General features: G+C 47.5%; 1 pseudogene; it reads right to left on the reverse strand.

The window, feature by feature from the left end:
• Window positions 1-5,565: 5,565 nt before the first annotated feature.
• On the reverse strand, window positions 5,566-9,206 carry LOC140852967 (uncharacterized; annotated as a pseudogene).
• Window positions 9,207-9,813: the final 607 nt, after the last annotated feature.

Raw genomic sequence — 9,813 nt, forward strand, 5'->3', positions numbered from 1 at the left:
AGTGGAGTCTCCGAAAGATTCTGAAAGGGAGGCCGACGGTGTGCGCGGCCGTTTCTCCTTCCTTGTCCGTTCCAACGGGGAAGGAGAGGGCCGCTGGGACCGTCGGTCGTCGCGCCATGGTCGTCCCTCCTCTTCCCCGTGGGAGCGCTGTTGGGGGCGCTCGCACGGAGGCGACAGGGATCGGCGCGATCGTCGGCGGCTGCTCCTGGAGGGCATAGGTCGGGCCGCCGGTTGTTGCTGGAGGCTTTTGACTGCGTCGGTCAGTACGGTCATCTGCCGTACGATGGCCGCAATCTGGGCCTCCGTGGTCACTGCAGGGCGCGGAGAGCTAGGCTCCGCTGCCGGTGGGATCGGGGAGGCCTCTTCCCGGTGGGAAGAGCGCCTGGCCGACCCAGTGACTCTCGATCGTTGAGCTCTTGTCTTTGTCATGCTGTCCCCTTCCTGGCGCGCCAATCTGTTGCGGCTAATCGCCTCGTCGCCCGATCGCCGGGGTGGTGAGCGTGCACCTGCAAAAGGAAGTCCGCACTGACCGGAGGCGGCTCCGGCGGGGACCCTCCGACGGTCAAGTCAGAGAGGTGACTGGGCAACAGTGAAATGTAGACAGAAAGCTCAATCGAGAGAGAGAGAGAGGGAGAGGGGCGAGCCTGCGATTTCGGGAGAGACGGAGCGGATCGATCCTTTGCACTGTTGCCTTCCCCGGTTTATATAGTGGAGCACGGTATGGCACCGTCATTAATGACGCGGACAAGTGAGGAACTGTCAACTCACTGTGGACTGCCAGGGTCGCCGTGAAAATGTCATGTCGCCGTGTGGCTGTCCAATCACCAGGGTTGACAATGCCCTCGGCGGGACAATGCCCCTAGGTAACCGCGCCGCATGTCCGTGTCAGAGCTGACAAGGTCTGGCGGCTGTACGGCGATCGGAGGAGTCGGCTGACCCTAGGTCGGTGGCCAGCAGAGTGGCGTCGGGTTCCTCCATCGGTCGGCGAGTTTCATGTGAGTCAGCCATCAGACCTCTGGGTTCAGTCGGTCGGGATGGATACGCCCGACATATCCCCAGTCGGCGATGGACCGTTGAATGGTCAGTAGTTAGCCGCTGATGGCATCCGTCAGTCGGTCGCCCCGACCGACGATCGGTCGGTCTATCGGCCAGTCGGAGTCGTCCGTCGGAGCCGGTCGGGCCGCCAGTCGGTCGGGCCGCCAGTCGGTCGGTCGGGCCGTCAGTCGGTCGGGCCGCCAGTCGGTCGGTCGGGCCGTCAGTCGGTCGGGCCCTCCGACAGTCGGTCGGGCCCTCCGACAGTCGGTCGGTCGGTCGGTGGGTATCCCCCAACAATTATTATGATGTTCTATTATTTTTTATGATATCATGTTGATTATATCATGTTCTGCTATAATATATAATATATGACATTCTGACAAAATATGAGCAAAATAAAATAAAAAAAAAAAATGATATTTTGGTCATAAAAAATTTGAGAAAGAAAACTAAGCTACATTAAATATATATTTTATTATTAATTATATTATGTGGCTCAATCTAATAAAGCGGTATATTTTTTTTCGATCGGGGGCTGTGAACTAAGAATTTCTCTAGCTGGTGCCTTTCTGGTATTTTTTTTTTTTGAATATTTTGGGTTGTCCTCGTACCAACTTTTTACTCATGTAATCTTACATGGCATTGATCCATCCTCACAACTTCCATACAGAATTTAATGGACCAGTTCCATAGCCGTGGCCATCCATGTCTTGCTAGGATACAATTGGTCTCTAGATATCCCAGGGGGCACCATCCCATATATAGCATGGGCTCTTATGGTCTATCACAGGCCATCATGCAGCACATCTTATAAAAAAAGTCTGAACTAACATCAGCACACAGTGTGAGACTTGGAAGTACTAACATCGGATTTGGATTATATCTTTTTTCATGTAAGAATCTTCGTTCTTCTTTTTCACGAGATGAACTACTAAATCATATTTTGCATAGCTTTCAAAGCACTTCAATTTATCTTGTAACATAGATCACAAAACTGATATCGTATTTTGAAAGTTGTTCAAGATGCAATCCAAAAATTCATCTCGTAAAAGAATAACCAATCCAACCATTCTTTCGCAACGAAAGACACAACCCGAACCCTATCAGCAAGCGGCGTGCTGGGACCATCGAAACACTCAGAGTTGAATGGTAACAATGGTGGGTACAATGTGGCTTTGATTTTTCTTTTCACGATGGCTGGCCCGACAAAAATTACTGTTCACATAATAACGTATAGTAAATAGTGCGTTAGTTTCAATACTTGGAACGAAAATGCTCCATGGTCCATGGTTAACACTGTGCATGGACAAGGCCTGGACGCCGCAGGCGGAGACAGATATTGCTGCTTGAGCTTGACTTGTTCTATTTTCTCTTGCTCTGATAAAACTCCCTTTAGTACTAAGCAAGCTTTGCGAGACCACAGATAGTAGCTATTCAACTAAGATGATGACAATTGGTGCGCAACAAAACAGAGACTTGGTCTAATCTTCTTCAGATTCTGGAGAATTACATGCATCTCATTGCCTCTGACCCAGCTTTTCAGAACAATGTTCATGCATTGTCGGAATAATGATTAAATAGACACGTATTACCATTATAAATAATCTATGCCACTTGTATGCAAGGAAAACTATTGGTACACGTAGCAATTTGCATCCAAAGGGTGAACGCGTGGAATAACAGGCTTCCTTTTTCCACACCTCTTTGGAAACTAGAGATAATGGGAACAAACAAAAAAGGAACCCTCTAAATTCTCACTTTGGATTTGACTCCCCGTCATTAGGCTTATCTGTCGAGCTAATTGTCACAACAACTAGGGCTCCAGCAAACTCCAACACCAACCTCAACAAGAACATCCAATGCAAAAAAACAGATTAATCTCAGGGCATATACCATAGAGATGTGGCAAGTATGGAAGTTAGATTGAAAAATGCATCCTTCGAAGTAAGCTAGATTTGAAACATTTTGCACATAACAATATATTATACAGGAAACAAAATGCACATCCAACATCAGCTGCTTTACATTTAAATTTATAGGAGAATCATGGAAATGCATGAAATTAACATCTGAATAAGTACAGATAAAGATGTACCATATATGAAACAGAACGCACATCCAGCTTCCACGGAATTAATATTTGAATGGGAAAAAATTCTTGTATTTTACTAACTTTTGGTGAAAAAATTGCTAGATGCTGTGAAATTGCAACAGGGGTGAATCTTCTAAGCTGAATATATTGTAATTTGCTTGTGCATTGACTTCTCAATTGCATATAGTGAAATGAATGTGATATAATTGGGTCATGCTATTGACTTCTTAATTGGATGTAAGCAGGCTAGGCAACTGTAAGGCAAGGATTCTATCACAAACATTAACATACACCTTATTGATAAATTAATAGTATAGATGGATAAGCAGAGGAAAGAAATTACAAAAATAGAAAAGATGGATCAAATGCAAAACCTCAAGAGCAACAGTAATGTCATCATAGATTAAGCAAAAAATATCACCAAGTACAAATACTCTCAGACCACCTGATATTTTGGAAAAGAACTTGGTCCAACGATAAGCTAATCACCAATACAACTGCAGAAATGAAGGTTTCCCAATTGATCATTGAAACTAGAAGATCACAACATTGCGAGCGTCAATTATTAAAGTTTGGATTCTAACTAATATATATATACAATAAAAACTTCATTTTATAAAGGCATAAAGACTAGCCTCTCGAAATAACAAACATTATTAGGAAAGAAGTGTACCCACTCTCTAAACATCAAAACTACATATATCTACAATAGAAGTATAACAACAGCAGAACTAAAAAAGAACCTGCATCTAAACCATTAAATTTGGTAGGATCACCAAATCGCTCTGTCTCAATCAATCATCAACTCTTTTCATCAAGGAGCATAGTCACTTGAGAATCACTTGAAGACATAAACTGTCAAACTTAAATCAGAAAAATCTGAACACAAACTTAGGAATCATGTATGCCAAAGTAAAACTTCAAATCTGCATGGAACACCATCCAAACCATCTCTTATAAAGCCATTGACAGGACTTCTAGCAAACTCTTAACTATACAACAATAGTATAATAAAAAGATTTAAAACTCTACTATATTATTTTACTCCAATATCCTAGTCAAAAGTTTTTTGTAGGTTACAAATTAGTTAAAACCTTAACTTCAAAATTTAGGCTTTAATTTTTTTATAAATTAGTTAAAATTGAAGCATATATAGATGTTTCCGTAATGATAACTACCAACTAACGTGGTTATTGTCACAAAAGCTGTATGTTTAACCATTCTAAATTCATTTAGCCATCAGGTTCATGTCACAGGAAGAATCCACCATACAAAATATCTAACACTGCAAGAAACGCAAACTAGATTGGGATGAAACAGTGTGCGGTCAGCTAAATTATCACTTGCTATAACATTCATGACCTGCATGTTAGCTTAGCGGTCATAGCTCCCTGTTCACTCTTCGTAGACAGGTTCCAGGTTAAAGATCCGGCATTTGTCTTCAACCACCTTCCCTTTGTTAGAGTTTATTTTAAAAATAATTAAATAAATAAATAAATCAAAAATTTTTATCCCCTAAATTTTAATTATTTAAAATTATTAAAATTTTGTTTTTAAACTTTCCGATTCTTTCGGAAGAGATGTGACTTTTCGAGAGAGAATGTTGATTTCGGAAGAAATATGATGTTTCTAAAACATCATTTCTCTTCCAAACCATGATGCCTTTTCGATAATCCGAATAGAATCTGCACCTTCTCAGTAATTCGGACAGGATCTATAAATAAACTCTGAATTCAAAGGTAATAAAAAATTCTCAATCTTCTTTTGTGTTAGTGTTTTTCTCTATTTCTTTCTGGATATCTGAAAAAAATCTCTTAGATCAGCCTCCTCAACAATCGTGTTCATTTGTACTCGTAAGAGGAGGATCAAGCTGAGCAAAATCATTTTACTTTGAGAATGAAATCGCCAAAAATCCATGCGTAGGGGCCAATCACATTCTTAGGATAGTTTCAGAAGCCTCAATTTAAGTAAGATCTTTTCAATTTTTTATCTCCTTTAGTATTCTATTTTTCATCTAAAAAATTATATGACCAACAATAACAATTTTTAAATATTTTTGATAGACCTTTTCCGACACCCTCTTTAGATACAGGCAGGAATTCCTCATGAGAGAAGATCCTAGATTCGACTTTCAAACTAGCCCAAAAATTTGTGAATGTGTTAGACTCCCTGCTAGCCTCGAAAACGAAAAAAAAAATATTTTGAACTTCACTGGTTTGATTAAATTTTAGTTGTGGACTACTTAAAATTCTAAAAGTGAATGGCGCACGCGCTCGGTAGCGTGACTAAATTTTCTCATGCAAACATCCAATATCGTTTCACGGACAATGGCAGGCACAAGCTCCTCTAATTGCTAAAATAAAACACCAACCAAGCAGGTGATCAAATGTCCATCATTTGCAAAACTAGTCCTCCGATCATGCCAAGATGGCAGACAATTCATCAAACACCAAAACAACGTTCCATCGTAACAATCAGGTAACAGAGTTTCAGCTAAGTCGAGTGGCTACACTCTTTAGAAGACCACTCTAGCATACAGGAACCAATCTAACAACGATTATATACAACACAAAAAAGCCTCCCAGCTTATTAGCAGTAGTTTAGAAGATTGGTTTTCTAGACAGCAAGGAGTTCTGTTTCCGCAGAGGCTGTTGGATTGGAGAGCATATGGACCACCTCCCTCATGGTTGGGCGTGCCACGCTTTGCTCCTCCACGCACAGCATCGCGACCTTGAACAGGTTGATGATCAAATCCAGAGGGCATGGCGAGAGCCTGCGATCCACTACAGAAAGTACTGCAGCAGCGTCAGACGTGTCCGCGATCTCCGATGTTGTCTTCCGGATCCACTGGGCAATGTCCACACCTTCACCGAAGGCGGCTGGGCTGACAGGCCGACGCCCGGTTATCAGCTCCAGGAGCACAACACCAAAGCTGTAGACATCGCTCTTCTCGTCCACCCGAAGAGTGTATGCATACTCTGTTCCAAGGCAACATCAGGATGTTAAAATTAACTACATCCCAGTTAATATGCCAACACGCCTTTTGAGCCAATACGCTAACATGTAATGATATCATATCAATTCCTTCCCAAAATTCCATAACGGACGTCAGGCTCGGGGAACGGGACTCCGTTTCCAACCCGTTAAGGCGCGCACATCCCTCCTTGGACCCCAGCGAAAAGTGGTCACCCAGACATCCTTCTATACGGAACCGCGGCCCACTGTCCAAGGCAATTTATTTTGACAGCACGACGCAACCATCGCTTCGAGCAAAGCGACGAAGAAGACACCGCATCAATCCCACCGTAGATATATACTCCTAATACCAACTCACTAGAAGCTCTCACTCTCTACAGAAATCCAAAAACTTTTAAGAACCCATCGGGACCCACAGTCAAAACTCAAAAGGCCCATTTGTCTGCAACTAAGTTGACTTCTGACTTCCTACTAAAAGCCAAAACTACACGCAAACAAAAAAATTGGAAAGAGAGGCAGGTGGTAACAGTAGTTATAGAGGGAGTACCTGGAGCGATGTAGCCGTAGGACCCAGCAATGGAGGACATGCACTCGGACGCGCCAGAGTCGTGAAGAAACTTGGCGAGACCGAAGTCGGCAACGTGTGCTTCGAAGTTGGAGTCAAGCAGTATGTTGTTGGACTTCACATCCCGGTGGATTATCAGCGGCGAGCAGTCGTGGTGGAGGTAGCACAGACCCCTCGCCGCCTCCACCGCGATCCGGCACCGCGCCTCCCACCCCAAATGCGCCCCTTTGCTTCCATGCAGCATCTCTCCCAAGCTGCCATTCGGCATGTACTCATAGAGCAGCAGATTGGTCTCCCTGTTCGACACGAACCCGAGAAGGCGGACGATGTTCCGGTGCCGAATTCGGCCTAAAGTCGTTATCTCCGCCGTGAACCCACGTCGTGCTCTCCGCCGCCACGGCCAACAAGCCGCTTGATCGCCACCTCGGCGCCGCTCGCCATGCTCCCCGGTAAACGATCCCGGCGCTGCCCTTTGCCGATGACGTTGTCTTCTTTCAGGCACTCCATCACATCCTCCGCCGTGAAGTTAAGCCGCTGGAACGCGGTCATCTTCCAGGCGTCGGGACGGCCTCTTCCTTTCCACGCCCTCCATCCTTGGGCGCCGCCACGCCCACCAGAATTATCCCAACTAAGGGTACCACCACGCACACGAAGAACCGCTTCCAGTCCCACCCCCGGCCCCGGCCGGAACCGAGCCCATCACGAGCCTGACCCCGAGAGAAGCCGCACGGGACCGGACGTTGCAGCGGGCCGCCACAGAGGTCGAGGTTGCCGATGAACGAGCTCTCGTTGAACACCAAGAACTGCCCCTGGGCTGGGATCTCACCGGAGAGAAGGTTGTAAGAGAGATCGAGGGCGGTCAAACTCTGCATCCGCTGGATGTCCGCCGGAATCTCGCCGGAGAGTTGGTTCCTGGATAGATTGAGGGTGTTGAGATTCTGGAGCTCGGTGATCGCGTCCGGGATCACGCCGATCAGGTGGTTGCGGCTGAGATCAACAACCTCGAGCGTCCCGGCGCACCGGGCGAGATCCGGAGGAATTTCTCCGGTCAAGTTGTTGCCTCTAAGGTAAAGCCTTGAGAGCTGCTTCAGATCGCCGATCTGGGCGGGGATCTCTCCAGAGATCCTGTTCGATTCAAGGGAAAGCGTTTGGAGCCCGCGGAGGTTCCCGATGGCCGGCGGGATCGGGCCGGAGATCAGTTGTTGGAGAGGAGCAGCTCGCCGAGCTTGTCTCCTGCGATCCTCCCGGGCAGCTCGCCGGAGAGGTAGTTGTCGCTGAGCTCGAGCATGTCGACAGAGGGGAGGTCGAAGAGCCCGGCAGGGATCGTCCCGTTGAGAAAGTTCTTGGCGAGCCGGACGTGGAGAAGAGACTTGCAGTCCCGAGCTTCTCCGGAATTGGCCCGAAGAAGGCGTTCTGGCATCAAAACGAGTTGTTCGAGCCGTCCGCTGGCGCAGAGATCGGGAGGGATCGTCCCGGTAAGGCGGTTCGTGGCCACGTCCAGCTTGAGGAGCCGGCCGTTACGGCCCAGCCCCCCGGGAGCTCGAAAGTGAAGTTGTTCTCCCAGAGCTGGAGCACCTCGAGATTCGGGAGATCGGCGATGAAGGGCGGGATGCGGCCCCGGAAATGGTTGCGGAAGAGATTGAGGAGCTTGAGCTGCTTCAAGCCGGCAAAGCTCTCCGGCAACTCGCCGGTGAGCTCGTTTATGGAGAGATCGAGAGATTGGAGCCGGTCAAGCCCGCCAAGATCCGGTGGAATTGAACCGGTGAGGTGATTCCACTGCAAGAAGAGCGAGTCGAGGAGCTTCAGCTGGCCGAGGCTCGCCGGAATCCGACCGGAGAGGTTGCAGTAGGCCATGTCGAGCCGGACCAGCGAGGTCAGCATCCCAAACTCCGGCGGGATGCCGCCCTCGTACGTGCTGTAGTACCCGATGTACATCTCCGAAGATTCGTGAGCTGGCTCAGGCTCACCGGGACCCGGCCTGAGAGAGCGTTCCCGTTGAGGCCAAGGTACTCGAGGCTTCCGATCCCGCCGTAGGACTCCGGGATCTCGCCGGAGAAGAAGTTCCCGCCGAGGTGGATGTAGCGGAGGTGGGGAAGCTTGGCGAGGCCGAGAGGGAGCGGGCCGGAGAAGTTGTTGTTATAGGCGTCGAGGACCACGAGCGCCGGGAACCCGCCGTCGACGTCGGGGAAGCGGCCGGTGAAGTTGTTGTTGGAGATGTTGAGGAAGCGGAGGGCGGGGAGGGCGCCGATCTCCGGCGGGAGCTGGCCGGTGAGGAAGTTGCAGGCGACAGTGAGGTTGACGAGACGGTCGAGGAGGCCGATCTCCGGCGGCAGCGGGCGGTGGAATCGGATGTAAGAGACGTTGAGGGCGACCCGGGCGTCCGCGTCGCACGTGACGCCGGAGAAGGAGCAATGGGTGGGGCCTGAGGGGTCCCAGTCGTGGAGGTCGTTGCCGGCGGGGCCATGCAGGCCATCTTTGAGCTTCATCAGAGTGTCGAAGTCGCCATCATGGGAAACGAGGAGGAGGGAGGGAAGAGAAGAGGAGGAGGAGGAATAGAGCAAGGTACGGCTTCATCTCTATCCCTTTGTTTATTTTCTTGTTGTTGTGGTACTATCTTTTCTTCTTCGGAGAGGGGGAGGGGGAGCGGATAAGAGGGTTGGGGATGGGGTGGTTTTTGGAGAATAAGCATCGGCGTGGTGAGTTGGTGGGTAGAGAATCGGAGGAAAAGTGGAACAGGAGAGAGAGTGAGGGAGAGGGAGAGTGGAATGGAGTGCGGTGGGGAAGAGACTGCATGCCTGCATCATATGATGCGTAATGTGACCGTGCCTGACAGCACCGTCACGATGGGTTCGGATTTTTAACGGCCGTTACGCATAACGATGGAGGAGGTGCAAAATATAAATAACAGCATCTTTGGGCCTCCTCATTAAGACATTATTAATTTTCTATAAATTATTTATTATCAATATAAATTATTATAATAAATATTAATTTTTTATTAAATATTTTAGATAATTTTTATTTAAAGATGGCAATCAAATCGGATCATAAATGGATAGATCATAAATAGATCGGATCAGAAAATCATCAATCCAAATCCGACTTGTTTTATTAAATGAGTTAAAAATTTAAATATGAATCCGAT

This window comes from Elaeis guineensis, chromosome 12, assembly GCF_000442705.2.
Source record: "Elaeis guineensis isolate ETL-2024a chromosome 12, EG11, whole genome shotgun sequence".
NCBI classification, from domain to species: domain Eukaryota; kingdom Viridiplantae; phylum Streptophyta; class Magnoliopsida; order Arecales; family Arecaceae; genus Elaeis; species Elaeis guineensis.